General features: G+C 45.5%; 1 protein-coding gene and 1 long non-coding RNA gene across 8 annotated transcripts in view; one reads left to right on the top strand and one right to left on the bottom strand.

Annotated features, from left to right (window-relative positions):
• Window positions 1–17,610, bottom strand: part of ZBTB16 (zinc finger and BTB domain containing 16) — a 184,209-nt gene that overhangs the window by 133,381 nt on the left and 33,218 nt on the right. The gene's annotated exons all lie outside the window — the stretch shown is intronic.
• LOC116661194 lies at window positions 3,765–14,936 on the top strand. The gene is made up of 3 exons (XR_004317003.1): window positions 3,765–4,015; window positions 4,176–4,179; window positions 14,926–14,936. It is a non-coding gene; the product is annotated as an uncharacterized LOC116661194 (long non-coding RNA).

Below are 17,610 nucleotides of genomic sequence, written 5' to 3' on the forward strand. Positions count from 1 at the left end.
TGCTCCTGAGAGCCTTATTTCTATGCCTGGAATGATCTGCAAGACTTCTATGAAAATCAGCTCAGGACCGGAACATTCCAGGAAACACCTTCATTTCCACCCTGACTTCCATCCCATGCATTGAAAAATAACGTATGTTCTGTTCCTGGAAAAAACTCTGGTAAGAACTGAGGCCAACTTTTTTCTTTTTAACAAATACTATAGCTTTAACCATCTCCCCGCTCCTTCTAAGGCTCTAAGGCTGGGACTTAGTGGTAAAGACACATCAATCTGATGAGAGAAGAGAAAGAATTTTTTAAAATATTCCAGACATTCCAAGGTCTAAAGAATGATAAAATAAGCCATTCATATACACTGACACCACCTGTGTGTCCCCCTCCCTAATCAGATTTTCCCTCCCATCTCCCACATCCCAAAATAACATCTCTCATCAATTTCCTACCTCAAGTCTCCATCCATTATTCTGTCTTCCAACAAACATTTATCAGTCCCCTACTCTGTGACAAACACTGTGCCAAGGATCAGGAACACATTCTCCAGAAATCATCTCCAATTAGAATATCATATTATTCTAGACTCTTAAGAGAAGAACCACAGTATTTCTACTTATTTCCTGAAAGTATGTCATGGAGACAGAAATAGTACTATTTTTACTGAATCACCTGGAGGTTATAAGACAGCCCACAGGATGAGTTTTTCAGAAACAATTTTATCCCTACCACCCATTACTTCCACTAATAAATCAGCTTTTTAATAGAAAGAGAGCAGGGGCTTGGTTGCTTCATGTATTTAAAACAAAACTAATCTAATATCAATTCAACGACTTCTTGTTGAATGACTGACTGAATGAATAAATGACTACACAAATAAAAGAATGAACGCCAGGTTTCAGGGGTAGACCATCTGGGTGACCAGACAGCTAACTATGGCTGCCCCAATAACCTGAATAAAGTCGGCTTTGAAAAGGCTCCTAGAGAAACAGCAAAGTCCTACTGTAGAGCACAGGGAACTATATTCAATACCTTGTAATATCCTATAATGAAAAAGAGTATGAAGAGGAACATATATGTGTCACTGAATCACTGCGCTGTACATCGGAATTAACACACTGTAAGCCAACTATACTTCAACAGGAAATTAATTAATTAATGTTAAAGAAACTAAAAAACAGCCCCAACCAGCTTCCTTTAAGGAAGAGGAAAGGAGAGGATGGGAAATCAAAACAGAATGAGGGATAACACGGAAGGGTCATTTACAGAATGTCTGCAGTTTTTAACCCCCTTTCCTGAACCAGTCTCAAGCTAAAGAATACTTCACAAGGACAAAGATCATGACACTTCTATTTGTCCCACGTCATCTCACTCAATGCAAAACACCTGTCAAGTGCTCAAAAAATTATCTGTTGAATAAACTGCCAGGAACTCACCTCGGGTGATTAAAAAAAAAAGGTTATGATTAGATGGGCTATAGATTGGGAATATCCTGAGATCAATGTTAGCAGCTCTGGAATTCCTTCCTCCCTTTCTTCCTTCCCCAAACTCCAACCAGTTTCCAAGTCAAATTCTTCAACCTTATTTATGCATAGCATGCAATGTTGGACTTCTGTACCCCAGACAACTCTCTCGAAGGATGTACTGGTCTCAGAAGAGTGTTTTGGAGAAAGAAATGGGTGAGAGTTAACCTGTTCGCTAAATTACTTACTCATAAATAATGACTATACACTGACTCCTGAAGACAGTGTAGACTTCAAAGGTGAATAAGAAAGAACCACAGGGTCTTTACTCTCAGATGAACATCTAAAAAGGAAGGTTGCATCTGCAGAAGTACTTCTGCCTTAAGCCAGAAAGCAGCAGGTCCTTTGAGGGGTCAAAATGAAGTGTATGGAAACAAGGATGGCTTTACGAAGTTTCCACTTCAAATAGGTCTTGGAAGACTAGGTGGGAGAGGAGACTAGGACAAACGTGGGGTGAGGCTGCCTCCTGTGGACAGACCACTCTTAAGATGAGTCTCTTCAGAAGAGGGAAGCCCTTGGGAGGCAAGTACACACAGAACTCACCAGAACAATATTCCCCTTACAGAGGAAGGGTCCTCAGATGACAATGGAGTTCTTTACAGGAAAAAAAAAGTCAGCCTTTTAACTTCACCCTCTTTTCTTCTTCCCTCCTCCCCTCCCTCCCTCTCTCTCGCTCAGTGTCTGAATTCTCTTTGCAAATTCAAATTTTAAAACGCGACCGTTAAAAGCTTTACACTATCCTTTCTGTAGACATCATTGTGACATTTTAAAATTAGACAAATTACAAACATGTTACACGATAAAAGAACCATAATCAGAATTATAGGTCAAGTGATAGACTGGAGAAAATATTTGCTATGCATTCAACAAATAAAGGATTAATATTTCTGATTTATATAGGAAGGGAACCAACAAACGTCTAAGGAAAAGACAAAAACCCAACAGAAAAACATGCAAATGTTGTCAAGTTTTGATGTAGTCCAGTACATAGATGTAAAACTCTATATACTTTGGGTTTTGTATATGAGCTTTTAAATATATATACTATTTAAAAATATATATTTCTCCCCACACACATATCTGAGAAGTGCTCACAAAAGAGAAATCCTTTATTGAAGTGGGTCTGGAAGCCTCCAAAAAGAAGAGAGTTAGGGTAAAAAAGGGAAGAGGGGAAAAAAATTGTATCTCAACAGTAGCCAACCAAAACACTAGAGATAAATAAATTCAGCATTCTGGCATCTGTGGACCCAGAAAAACTAGACTCCAGATTAAATTCATTAAGAAAACCACCCACAACAAACCCACAGCACCAGGAGAGGGAGATGGAAGAAGGGATGGGAGAGGTTGAGCGCGGCGGAAACAGAGGTGTGAGAAGCAACCCCGTGGAGGAACCTCCGCCCAGCACAGGACACGGTGGTCTCCGTCTTATTCATAACGTTTGCCTTGGCTAAGGTGCTAACGCACAAAAACATCTGTACAGAAGGAAGCAACTGATCTCAGTGAGATCATTCCGGAAACTTTTCACGTACTGAGAGTAATTTCACCAAAGGACCACGCCGTTCATGTTACGCGCTGGACGAATGATGGAGTGGTCAGCAGCACCCGCCAGTTTCTCTCTCTCCCTGTCGGTGTGAAAGTGAAGTGGGGGGAGGCTGGTTCAGAGATGGAGAGGGGAGGAGAGGAACAATTTAAAGGGCACAGCCAATTATATAGGTTGGTTTTAATTTTGAAACTAGTGCTTAAATACCAGTGGTATTGCCTTCAGCCCTCTGGAAACTACAGTGTAATTAGGTTCACTCAACTTAACTTAAAACATCTCCAGTCATTAAAATTTTTCTGGATCCAGCCAAGTTATCACACACACACACACACACACACACATCCCTAAGCCAAAAGTACATCAAGTCCCCAAGAAACAGCAAAAACATGTCACTGCTTTTGCTTTTCAGAAACCAGGCGCATGTTTCCTGACCTTCCTTAAAGATAATGTTCTCACGATTAATTAATTTATGAATAGTGCCCCCCTGCCCGCGACATACACAACAGGTTCTATGCAAATTCTTGAGCTTTTAAATTATACTGTTAATGAAAGCAAATAAAGGCAGTTAACAGGCAATTTGCTCAATTGGTGTTAATATTTAAGCACAGCATGTGTAAAAACAAGATCACAGAATTCAGTTTTTACCAAGAAAACTTTAACCCAACTTCATTTGGAAAAGATCAGATGTGTTACCGAGAATCTGTTTTCCCCTACCCTTCAGCATCAGGTAATGAGGCTTTTTATTAAGCAAATATTTCACATTAACTTCATCAGTTTCTATCACTTAGAAATTCCAATCTATAAAATCAAATCAGCTTAATCATGTTTAGATGAGATCCAGCATCCTGAAGGCAAACGAAATTGTGGATGTCTTCCCTCTCCTTGGCACACTCAAGCACCAGACATCTTCCCTCTCCTTGGCACACTCAAGCACCAAGATTCCAAGATGTCAGAATGGAAAGGTTCCCACCGCCTCCCAGACCCCGAGGTCTCCCCTGCTGCCTGACTCTTCTTATTCCTAGAATCTGAACCAGTGAAACTGACCCACCAGTCTTGGCATCTCTGCCGACTGTTTTAAATCAGTCTCACGCAAAAGCCCTAAAACTTTACTAACCGGGCAAGAGCAGTTGCTGTGACATTGCCTGGAGTGCGCCTAGACTCCCCTACGGAAGAGAAAGCTATCCAGGTCAGATCTGAACGTCCCCTGGTGACCCCAGATTACTGCTTTGGGTGGGGGTTCTGCACACAGGTTGCCGCAGAAGACTCCTTAACGTTCCCTCTTCCACTTGAAGGTCTGAGCGAAGTCTCAGGGTCTCCCAGAAAACCTGAGCCCTTCAAAGGGAGAGGAAAAGGGGGTAGGGGGAAGTTAAGAGGGTCAGCCTTTCTGGGATGCTGAGGCCCCCTACCAGAATCCCTGAGCACCATCCCCCCCCCCCAGCTCTCTCACACACACACACACACACACACACACACACATAATTCCCCCACATTCCGTACACGCCTTCTCTGGGACTCTGGTGCCCTCAAAAGAAGCTATTGCAAAAAAAAAAAAAAGAGAGAGAGAGAGAGAGGAGCACAATTTTGACTGTGATGTTGAATTATTAGGCTCCCCTATAGGGCCCCCCATGTGGCCCCCACCAGCTGCTGCCCCTAGTCCTGGATCTTCTGGTGCATCTCAGTTTCCCTCACTGCTCTGCCCAGCTGTTCATCTGGACCATGGTTCCCACGCTTTCCGTCAACACACCCCACTGCCGAAGAGAACCAGGCCTCTAAGAGAATGGGCCAGGTCTGCAAGGCACTGCCTCCAGGAAGCCAGTTTCGGCTCTGCCTCTGCCTGGACCCCACCGGCAGGGCAGCCTCCAACAAACACAGCCTCGTCTCTGAATTCAGTCACTAAATCTCTCCACTGCTCTCCTTCCCATTCCTCCCTCCCCCGCCCCCAAGCCTGCTTATCCCGAAACCATTTCTATTCGATTAAGGGGACGGGCCACAGCAAGGATGTTTACATTAGGCTCACTTCCAGGCCATAACCCGTCCTGAGGGAACGCATTCCTGATGGGGCAATGGAAAAAAACTATGCAGAACATCTGGGCCTCCCTGCACTGTTAACTCCGGCCCTGGGGACCTCCACCAACTCCAGGTCTCCCCGAGAGCAGGCAGTATCACCAGGACGTGGGGGGCAGGGTCTGGCTTCAGGGTCTGGGGTGCCAGCGAAGCTGCAGACATTTTCAGTCTAGCAAAGACCTGGCCAAGCCAAAGATGTCCCAACTCAACACACAAAGAACCAATCTCACTCACCGCAGACCGGCTCTTATTTCTGGGGAAACAGCATTTTGCAGAAGGCCAGTTCAGCACTGGGACAAAGGTCCTCAGAAAACTGCCACATTCAAATGGAGAGCTAATGAAAGGCCAAAGCAAGCTCCACTAGAAGAAGAAACAGACATTGTTTCTCAAGGATGGGGACGTGCCCCATACCCTTCCTCCACCTGACTCCTTCCAAAACCTGCCCCCCCAGTGCCAGGTCTCAGCTGAGTTAAGCCTGTTATGGGGGATAGGATCACATACGTGCCCCATTTGCAGCCCCCAAATGGGACTGACCCACTGCAGAAGCAAACACAGGAGGCAGGTATAATTGCAGTTTGGTGAAGCCAGTTCTGACCAGGTACCTTTATCTAACCATCAACCCTAAAGCCAGCCTATCCCAGGACCCACACAGAAAATCCAAGAAGGCATTTGGAACTCAGGCAAAGTAATTAGACAGACCTGGGTTTGATTTCCAGCCACCCAACTTAAAAGCCGGGGCTAAATGTCTAACCTCTTTGAATTTGTCACAGTGTACAGATGAGGTCTCTCATCTGTAACACCAGGATGCCAAAGGTCTGTCATGGGGACTGAATGAGGTAATGTGTACCCAGCGCTGAGCTCAGAGCCTGCCACACCACAGGTGGTCAACCCACGGGAGCCACCTCCTGCAACCCATGCCTGAGGAAATGGGTCACCACCACCACCAGCTACCCTCCTAACCCCTCCTGGCTAATTTCCCTGATCCGTTAGGTATCTTGTAGAGAGTGAGTGGGAAAGGGGAGGGTGGAGAGGGAAAAAGAGAGAGATGAGCTCAATGGTTCACCATGACGTTAAAGAGAACTCCTTCCAAAACAGAAGGCAGGGAGCTATGAGGGAGGAGGTCTGTGAATAACCACATGGACATCAATTCCATTCTAAACATCAGATACACACCGTGACCAGCTTCTGCAGCAGCAAAAGCTGGCTCACTGATTCATGCTGGGCTTTTTAAAAAAAAAAAAAGGGGGCAGAAGACAAGAGAAAAAGATTTCTAAGATGCTGGTGATGATACGTGTTCGGCTCCTGAACAGAAAGACTTTCCAATGGCTGCAAATATTTTGTGCACTCAGCTGTCCTCTGTGCCCTCTTTTGTCAGGGCTTGGGGTCTCAGAGCTAAAGCTGGCACCAAAAGACCATCTGGGGCTGCTGTCTTACACACAGAGGTTTACAGAGCTCAGTGAACGAACCCGAGAAATAATGAATGATACGCCGTATGGTCCCCGTCAGCCTCTCCCCTCTCAGGCAGCATTCAAACCCTCCCGCGTCTTCCACAATGAATGCTTCCTAATAATAATAATAGTAGTAGTAGTAGTAGTAGTGATAATAATAATTATAATAATAATAAAGGTAGGAGGTGGAAAAGGGGTCCCATTACAAGGAAGGCCAACTTCAAAAAAAAAACTTCACCTCAATCTCCTGCTAAATTCTCTATTCATTCAGGTTAATTGGAAAATCTCTCTCCCTAAATAGGACAGAAAAAAAAAAAAAAAAAAAAACAGCTGAACTGCACACTGACACTGAGCCCAGCCCTCTCAGTCTAGTGATTTTCCTCTTTGAAAAACATCTATCTCCAAGGTCAGTTTTATTAACGTATTCTGGAATCAAGAGTATATATAGTTCTTCCCCCAAGATGCAGTATGTATAAATCCACGTCTCACAGCTGAGAAAAAGTCAGGGCTACATACCCAAGCCCTGGGGAAGAAATCACCTTTCAGCCACTTTTAAATGCTGTACAGCTGTTCCTCAGGGGCGGAAGATCCAGCCCTGCCCTCACTTTGGTGGGCTCAAATACCACGTTCTCTGGAGAAAAGACAGTGTGGGAGAGACGCTTTCTCTCCAAAGGGACCTGCACGGCCACACTTGTGGATTTATTCACTCTGAACGACCAACTGATTCATCACCAGGGAGGCTAAAGCATGAGAAAACAGGGCTAATCTGAGAAAGTTAAATCAGATCTAAATGCAGAACATTTTATGTATAGTGCTACTGTAAGGTATGCAGAGCTCTCCTCTGGACATCGTCAGAACCAAAATAGGAGGGACCCCAGGCAGGCTTCCAGGCAGGTGAGTCACGTGATTCCCAAGGCCCCTTCCAGGACCTGGATCGTAATGCAACAGAGAGAATCCAAGAAGGCAGAAGGTGCATAAGTTAAGCAAGCAGCCAGGTGAGCGGGTCTCGTTCAGGCTATGACCCTCGTTGACAGGGAGACCGTGGACAAGTCATCGAGCCCTCTGGGGCTCCGTTCTCTTATCTCACCTACAAAATCAAAGGGATGGCCAGGATCCCTCCCACCTCGCGGCTGGGTTCGCTGTACCAGATAAGACTGTCTTTCTCAGGGGCACAGAGACGTGCACATATCTCTACGTGTACTCCTGCCCCTTCCCAAGCGCAACCGGTTAAGGCACAACTGCACTTTCAAACAGCCATCAAGTGGGGGACTGGGCTATGAGGGCCGGTATGAAGGGGAAAAATCTGGGCTCCAAGGAACCAAGATCAGAGAAGAAGACACAGCAGAGACACGAGGAAGTCTCATGGTACAGTAGTAAAAGGAAGGAGAAAGAGCTAGATTTCTTTTAGAAACCAGAAAAGAGAAGATGGTGAAATCATTAACCCTCAGGCCCGTGTACACAGGCTTCTTCTCATAAAATGTCCAAAAGAAACCTGGCTCAGCATTAGGGTTTTCTTCCTTTTTCATTTTCCTACGTCATCCAACATCATGATTTTTTTTAAGCCAGCAACAGGAGTAAGGATCCTGTGACCTCAAAAGAGGGTAAATAAAGTCATGAATGGAGCCCAGGCAGAAGGAATGAGCTGCCTTCTCTTCACAGAAGGGACAGAACACTTCAGAAAGGAGCAACCGCCCCATCACTGCTGAGAGCACTCGCCTGGTGGAAAGTGGAGGCAGACACACCATCGAGACCAGCATTTCCCTCCTAACAACCCTCGGCTGTTAAAGGTTAATACGGACTGGAGGGGAGGGAGATGGGGGAGAGGAAGGGGAGAGAACAACATTATGCAATATTAGACTGCTACTTTTATTTTAAAAGCCATCATGTGTAAAGCATTAGTGTTTTTGAAATTGCATTCTAGAGTTAATTAAATGGACAATCTTTTATACATAAAAGTGAAAGAAAGCAATTAAAAGCTAAATGAAGAAAAACCGCCTTCCCCTGGTGATCTGGGCTACCCCAATCCTTCTGTATCAACACGGAGCAAAGACAGGGATCTCCCCAGCACCACTGTCCAAATGTCTCTTTTATAGCCCCCTCGGTGACAGTTGGAGAAGTATTTGTCTTCCTTTTAAGTTTACCTATGAGACTGTCAGGGTAAGAGAAGAGCAGTGAGGGGGGAAACTGTCATCTAAGCACAGCTAAGAAAGCCAGAGAGAGGCCAGATCACTCTGCCTCGAAGGAAGCCTGAGAAGACACCCCGCCTCTCTTTTGTCACCTCCACCAAAAAACAGCCACACACAGTACTTCACCCAAGAGAATTAATTCACAGTTTGGGACTGTCTGGCCCGCCTCAGCTCGCAGGCAAGAATCCAAGAAGTATATTCAGATCACAAAAGAAACTAAGATTAGTTATCAGATTAGGTCCACCTCGCCAGGGCCAAACACCAATGGGTCTCATTTTTTACGAAATGTGTCTTGCCCAAGTGGGTGGGTGTCTATGGGTAAAACTGCTAGCTCACCTGCCAAAACAGGTCAGGAAAAGGCAAATGCGGTTGCAGTGTGGTGACCAACCCTGATCTCAGGGGAAACGGTCACGGCAAACTCCCCTTCTGATGCCCAGATGGACTTAATCCTGCCACTCAAAGCCATTGAGATGACGCTGGTGCCTTCACAAGAATGTCTCAAACTTAAAAGGCACTACCTTTCTCTTTTGTGACAGCCAGAAGAAAAGCATGCATGAGTCAATATCCGGACAACAGAACCGTTCCCAGCAGAAACTTGCTGCAGAAACTAAAAGGATGTTCTCTGTTTCGGAGGCTGGGTGGGCCAAATCCCACCATGAGCTGCTCCCAGAGCCCAGGTCACAAGATCTCCTACTTCTTGGCTCCCAGGGCATCCATCCCTTCACTGAATCTGACAGTCGTGCCCAGAAAGATTTTGGAAAATACCTGCAAACTCCCACAAAACAGCACTAATCCACTCTCCCGTCCCCGCTCACTCCCCCCCACCTCCGCTAATACAGAGCGTCCTAGGGCCAGTGCTGACTGCTGGCTACTCCAAGGGGCTTTCTTTTCCTTTCCTGCCATGGAAAAAGTGGTCTGTAGGAAGAAGAGGCAACAGAGAGATGGTCAAGCCCAGAAGGAGGGAGAAAGGCTTCAGCCTTAGGTGCTGGAGGTGAAGGCTGATGTGTTTCACCAGCTGTGTCCCTCCCCAGCTGGCAGGCCAGGTCTACGGGCTAGCACAGAGCAGTGCCCGGTTTGCTTTCTGCCCCCTTTCCTGCTTCCCTTTGGCAAATGAGCTCAAACTGGGTACCTTGACCCAAATGCTGGTCTGAGAGGAAAGAAAGAGAACAAAAAAAAAAGAGAAGAAAAAAGCGAAGACACGGGTGTGGGTAACCCACAAATTCAATTATATTCAGCCCTCACACAAGAAAGTATAGTTTGTTAAATTTCTCTTTGATTCCCCAGGCTCCAAACCCACACACTGGTGTCAGGGAGGGGTGTTAAATAAGCCACCAAGATGAAGCGCCTTTGTGCTATCACCCCACAGGCACCCACAGCTCTCTTTGAGATTGAAAGCCCAGAATCATTTGCTCCAGCCAACCCACCCCATTCTGTGGCTGAGTTCATCTCGGGCCCCAACTTGTGAAAGGAATTCAGGATGGGTTAAACGTTATCTGTATCTCCACCCCACATCTCCTAAACCATCTGATAAGCGCAAGAGAAAACATCCTGTGTACAGAGGTTGAGATGCTGACACAGGGTGGGGGAGCACCAACGACATGGGGGCCACGAGGAGTCAATCCTCTGACAGATAGGGGCCCACGCTTTGGAAAGTTCAGAGAAAGCAAAGAGAAGAAAGATTCCACCAGCTGTTACATGTGGTTACCGAAACACAAGACGCAAGCAGAGACTTCTATGTCCCAAAGTTAAAAAAAAAAAAAAAAAAAAAAAAAACAAGCACCTCAAAACCTCTCCAGGCCTAGCAGATGGTGCACACTTTAAAAAAAAAAAAAAAAAAAGGAAAGAAAGACATGAAAAAATAAGCAGAACGTCCAGCCACCCCGCAGTGGTAGAGCAGACCCTGCTCACGCACTCATCTCTGGGTTGAACTGTGCTTTGGAGTTGGAGTCAGCCGGAGGGGTGAGGAGGTCTACCTCCTGAATTCCAGTCATTTTCTGATTCTCCTTCCTGCAGCCCACACATCTCCCCTCCTTCCTTCAACACAGGGCCTGGACGAAGGCAGGATAACGCTTTTGATGACCTCAAGGCTCTCTCAAGCCCCTACATTTTAACCTCAATCATCACAGTGCTAGGGCTCAAAGCAGGAATAATTATCAATGCAACAAAGTACCATCCTACAGGCCTCCAGTTCCAGCATCCTTGACAGAGTAACATTGGTCACTAAATAATTTTAATGTTCCCAGCAGCCAAGAGGAGCAAGACATAGCAGTTTGGAAGGGCACCCACATTTGACTGGATTCGGTTCATATAGACACACAAAAAGAGCGAGCCTTGGCTGACTCTACTGTCCCCGCCTGACACTGCGGGCTGTGATGAATGTCAGGGAGCATCAAAGGCTTCCAGCCCAAGAAGGAAGCCACACTAAAGCTCCACGATTGGCATTTTTTTCTAGAACTGCCCTCGGCTCTCCTGCCTATAAAATTTTGTAAACATCCAATAAATAATTAAAAGACTGTTTATTTCTTACTAAACCACACCTCAGGGATACGGGACCAACCCCAGGGCTATCAGCAAGCGTCCCTCTTCCTACATACGCCAAGATCATCCCAGAAATACTGGCCCAGGCATTTCCCAACTGGTTCCCTTCCAGAAAGACGGGGCGGGGGAGGGGGGGGAGGGGGACCTACCCAGAAGAAGGAAAAATCTGAACAACTGATTCCACCCTTTCCCTCTAACCTCTCTCACTGCAGCTGTGATGGATGAGGAGCATGATGACGAATGACAAACCTTTCTCCTGAAAGCCCCGGAGTGAAAAATTCACCAAGGATCCCGAGGACACCCCGTGCATGAAAAAGCAAGAGCATGTTAGGAACAGCCACTGAGCAGCCTCAAACCCCAGGGAGATCGAAACCCAAACTTGTCTGCCAACGACGCACCAGCACCTTACAGCCACAATAAGAAAGTCTTCCCGAAACATTTTTTAAGGATTTTTTTTTCTTGGAAGGAGGAATCACAAGCCTGTAGGGCGAAGCAGCTGAGCCCCATGGCTCAGAGGTGTGTGAATGAGGACATGCAGCCATCAGTGATGTGTTCAGTGCCAATCCAAACATGCCAGCCAAGACCCACAATAAAGCCGGACACAGACCATCAAACCAAAGGAAAGAGGTCCCTGAGGCTGAGGCCAAAGGCAAGGGAAAAACAGGACTGTTCCAGGGCTTCTGTTCCCTGGAGCAGCCCCCAGTGTCTTAAGGAAGAGAAACTAAAAGTCACTGGGAAAACCCTGCCTGTTCGCTCCCCATCTGGGATGCCACCAGTTCCTCTGTCACCACCATGATGTGTATAAAACTGAGCCACAGATACACAAATGTATCGCCATTGTGTGCAATGACGTCAAAAAAAAAAAAAAAAAGCAATGCAAGCAGGTCTTCTGCTCCCAGGAAGAAAAAGGAGGACAAGGGAAGTAACATTTTTGGGCACTACAGTAACAGCAAGGAGAACTACATGTGTTTTTCCATTTGCTCCTCACAGTAACCTTATGAGTCAGGCGATCTCATCCCCCACCGTACGGGAGCCTCGGAATGTGTAAGTGACGTATTTAAGGACGTAAAATTTAAAAAGTGGCCAATCTCCCTCTCCATCTAGGACTGTCTTGACTCCAAAATTTGGGCTCTTTCTACCGTATCACGTTCCTGTCTTCCGTCACACAAGGTCCTACAGACCCCCTCAAATAGATTTGGTTAAATGGATGAATTAATAAGCGGTCCCAGGAAAACATGCCTCCAAGGCACCGAAGAGCATCAATGCTGAGCTGGAGGATACAGAGAGGGCTGGATCATAACTTAGTGGATATTCAAAATCTCTTTACAAGGGGTAACTGTCCAAAATAAACATTCACACACACACACACACACACACACACACACACACAACCCACCAAAATCCAGTCTGCAATGTTCTTGGCCTTAAGAGTCACTCTGGGTCCCCCAACAAGCTAGCTACGAGGCCACCTCCTCATTAAAAACTACTCTAGGGTCTCCCCCATCCCAAGGATCCTTCTGGATTCCCAAGCCAGCACTTAGTTTTGTGAAAGCAGTAAATACCTGATCTTTCGAAGTGAGGAACCCAACAGCCATTGTCTGGCTTCACTCTACATTTATAATTATGCCAGTCCTACGAAAGGTTAATAATTTCATAAAGCTAGATGTCCCGCATCTGACAAAAGGGTCTGTCACAAAGGTCAGAGTCCCTTCAGTTCTCAGCACCACTCGGGGATTAAAAATCTCTGGCAAACTAACATCGCTAGATCCTCGATATGTTTCCTCGTCATCCATCTGTGGCTGAGCAAATTCAAGAGGAGAGCGGCCAGCCCGCCGATCCCCACCTCCCCCAAATCTGTACTCTGTTCTATGACCACACCCCGTGACCAGCAGGATGAAATATTTGCTTGAATCAGTTTTGGTTTAAACACTTTTGTCATCCAGCCAGGCCAGGACTACAAAAATGAAATAAATCTCAAATATGGACAAGCCTGCTCAGAATAAGTCCACTGCCACGCCTACCACATTATTAAGGAATAAGGATGGCGGTCAAGGAGAATTTTCTGACTTGAATCCCTGGGCCCCTGGCCTTTCGATCAGCTGGGCAGGCCTAACGTCAGTTTCCCCAGGTTTGGGGTTTGGGCTGGTACAGCTCAAGCCACCAAGCCCTCCTGCAAGTCACTCCCATCTTTTAAGGGTCACTTTGGGCCAAACACGAGCAGAGAGAGAGATGACTGAATTAGCCACTTACCATCACGTGGCATATAGAAAGGAAAGCGACATTTTGCTACTGTTGATTAAGGAAGACCTGACAATCTGGGTTAAAAAACACAGGAACAAACAAAAATCAGGTCTCAGAATATTTCGGTGTCCTTAAGAGATCATGTCCCTGGTCCACGGGGTCCCCACGCAGGGCGGCAGCTCAGTGGCAGCTGCCTCTGGGGGTTCCAGCAGGAGCTCATGTTTCTTTTTCAACCTTTAACTCACTTTTTGGCAAAACAAAGCAGAACCAAATGTTTATGCCTGAGTGCGTCGGAAGCCACAGGACACTCACTGGGCTGGGGACAGCAGAATCCTTCTCAGGTACGAGAACACTAGGAGGGCATGTGCCACTGGCACCCCAAGTGCACCAGCACAATCACGGTTTACATCTCGACATCTGAATGTGTCTGAAATGTATTTTATAAGCACTGAGTCTCTTAGGCAAAGAGAGAAGCTGTATCATTGCTGTTCTGTTCCAAAATGGAAGGCCACGTAAATGATCCGGGCTGCCTCCCTACTCCCTCCAAAGCTGTCTGCCCCCTACCCCACACCCTCCAACTCACACACACACACACACACGCACACACACACACAGCACACACACTCCTTCTCTCACTTGAGTTGACAATGCACGGCTCTACGAACCATTAACTCACCAGCAGGCTGGGTCACAAGACAATAGTATTATCCATTAGTTAAAATACAACCCACCTGGAGACTTAGATTAAAATGCTTATTTACTGTCGGCTACAGATATGTTTCTCATTGCATTTTGTTGGTGGTGGTGGTGGTGGAAAAGCATTTATCAGGGAAGATCCGGAGTTTGGAGAGAACGGAACTGGTGTGAGCCAGGTACCTGGAGAAAAGATCCCTCTGAACACCTACGCTTCCTTATTCCGAGCAGGCGCTCCTTCTTCACTGATCACATCATAACTAGACTGATGACACGTATGTTCAGGGGTTAAGAGTGTCCACCTCCCTTCCTGAAGGGGGAGGAAAGTCAGGCCGTGAGACCACCGTTTAGAAGCGCCATTCCAGACTTAGAAAAACTAAAATCAATATCCGTTGTAGCACCTCTCTCTCCCCCAGTAAGATCGTGGTTGTTTTAAGAGGATACAAGCTTCTGAAATGCTGCCTTAACACACAAAACATTGCTCAACTGTTCCAGAGGCAGGTGTCATAAACAAGCAGCCACATGGCAAACATATTGATTTCCCAGCCCTTATCTCACAGCAACCGGTGCTCAGTTACCAGGCTACTTTAATATGTAATTTACTGCAGAGGAAGGAGAGCAGGGCCCAGGATGTCTGAGATATTTACTGGAGAATTCGGCAGCAGCAATGGAGGCTCCCCACAAGGGGCGGCGAGGTGCAAGCAAGTCTGAACTCTGCGTCGGAAACCACAAGTGACCATTAGCGTTTCCAAACTGTTGAACGAATAGCCCCGACCCCATCCCTCTGGCCCGAGCCCAGAACCCATTACTCTGGCACAATCGATCTTCATCAATTCCGTTTACGCTATGAAAATCCAGCTCGCCACCGCCTTTATTTACATATGGGTGTTTAATATCTGCCAAAACAGTACAAGGAAATTGCCTCCATCTATTACGCGGCTCACACTGGACTCTTCCCTGGCCCACCTGCCTCAAGATAAAAATAAAGAGGACCAGGGAGGTTCGGATTTTAAAAGCTCTCATGCCTCATGAGCATGTCAGGAGTTTTACTTTTTTTTTTTTTAAGTCAGACTTTTTTATATATCCCAAGCTGCAAAACACCAAAAAAAGATCCAACGCTAATTAAAAGCAATCATTGTATGGTTACATTAAGTGGGAAAGAAGCTCTGTGTCTGGCGTTAAAGGTTGTAGGTTTAAAATAAACCTAGAAATGCCAAAGTTAAGTTTTTTCAGATCAGCGCCAAGGCGCCCACACGCCCGGTACTATATATATGTGGCGAGCCCCGTACCTTCACATGCTGGCCATCAAACCCTCGGCAGCACAGAACGAGGCTGCTGGCTGCAACGCCACCACGGGGTAGAGGAATCTTCCATTTCCAGAACTGATATTTGCATCTCAAGATGCTAACTTATTTGGGCTAGATTTTCACTGTGAATTTCCTCAGGCGTTTTACATTTTTTTCGTTCAAATGAAAACGCAACTAAGAGGAAGGGGGAAAGAGCCGAAAAGTTTCTGCTCAGATGCTCCCCAAATCTCTGGCTACATCCGCGACCGGTCGCGGGGGACGAGGCACACCACAGATGGGGAACAGAATGCTTCTAAACCCCTGACCACACAGGTACAAAGTCTAAAAGCATAAACACCTCTTCCATAATTTTCAGAAATTCTGCAAACCCAGAATGAACTTCCTTCCTCACTGAAAAACCTCCCTATGTTGTAAAACCACAGACATTTTAAAAAACTACTGACGTAGGAAAAAAAAAATCAGAGAAGATTTTCCCTCCGCCTGCCCTCTGGGAAGAGGTCAACTAGAGAAAGTCTCAGAGCTAAAAAGGTGGCGACTTTGCTAAAATCATATGAGTAATAAAAATACAGGGCCTCAGATAGTAATCACATCATGAGAGAGTTAGTTACCTGATGAAAATATTTTGTCTACCAAATAAAAATGATGGTTAAAGGGTGCTAGGTTGGTGACTGATAAGTCTATAAATAAGTTAATTGTTTCTTTTAAATTTAGCAAAGGGCTTCTTAACAATATAATGAACTAAATGTTTTCTGAGAGATTTTGCTTCAAATACCAGGTATCGCAATTAACATAAAGTAATTTTTTATTGTGGTAACATACACATAACATAAAAAGGTACTGTTTTAACCATTTTTAAGTGTACAGGTCAGTGGCATTAAGTGCATTCACACTGCTGTCCAGTCACCACCACTATCCATCCACAGAACTCTTTCAGCATCCCAAACCAATATTCTGTTCCATTAACACTAGCTCCCTACTCCCTGCCTCTCCCCAGCCCCTGGGAACCTCTATTCTGCTTTTCGTCTCTATGAATTTGCTTCTTATAAGCATGGGTATTTCATATAAATGGAACCATACAAGACTTATCTTTTATGTCCAGCTTTATTTCACTTAGAATAATGTCGTCAAGGCTCATCCATGCTGTTGCATGTGTCTGTGTCAGAATTCCGTTTCTTCTTTTTCTTTTTTTAAATTGAAGTATAGTCAGTTTACAATGTCGTGTTAATGTCTGGTGTACAGTATAGTGTTTCAGTTATACACATATATACTCCTTTTCATATTTTTTCATTGTAAGTCATTACAAGGTATTGAATACAGTTCCCTGTGCTCTACAGGAGGACCTTGTTGTTTATCTATTTTATATACAGTGGTTAGCATCTGCAAATCCCAAACCCCATTTGTTTTTAAGCCTGAATAATATTCCATAGCGTGTATTTACCACATTTTTACCTACCCATCCATCCATCAATGGACATTTGGTTTGTTCCACCTTTTTGTTATTGTGAATAATACCGCTATGAACATGGGTGTACAAGTTTATCTGTTTAAGTCCCTGCTCTCAATTCTTTGGGGTCTACACCCAAAAGTGGAATTGCTCACAAAATACATTTCTGTTCCCTTAAAAGGAATCGTTGTTTGTGCCTTGGCATCCAACACCTTCATCAGAATCAAAAAAAGGGGGGGAAGGAGGATGGGCAGAATAAATTTGGAAAACTACAATCAACAATGTTGCTGAAGCAGAAAGCCACCCAGAGAGTGCCTACATGGTCACAAACGTGCCTGTGGAGCGCTACCCCGGCTGAAACCCTTCACTTCCTCGCTTAAGGGTAAGAGTTTTGAGCTCAACACCAGAAGCACTAAAGGAAGGATTTGTCGGGGGCAGGGAACATAGCTGAACAGCTTAATGAATGACCTGAATATGCCATCACTGCCTGGCACCTTTATGAGCCCATGGTTTTGAAAATATAGGCATATTTTTTTGACCTGACCTCATTTAAACCTGCTAGGGGACTTACTATACTAGGTAGCATGTGAAAAGTAGCATGCTGACATCTTAGGACATGCAGACATGCAGGAGACC

Source organism: Camelus ferus, chromosome 33, assembly GCF_009834535.1.
Source record: "Camelus ferus isolate YT-003-E chromosome 33, BCGSAC_Cfer_1.0, whole genome shotgun sequence".
In the NCBI taxonomy this organism is placed as follows: Eukaryota; Metazoa; Chordata; class Mammalia; order Artiodactyla; family Camelidae; genus Camelus; species Camelus ferus.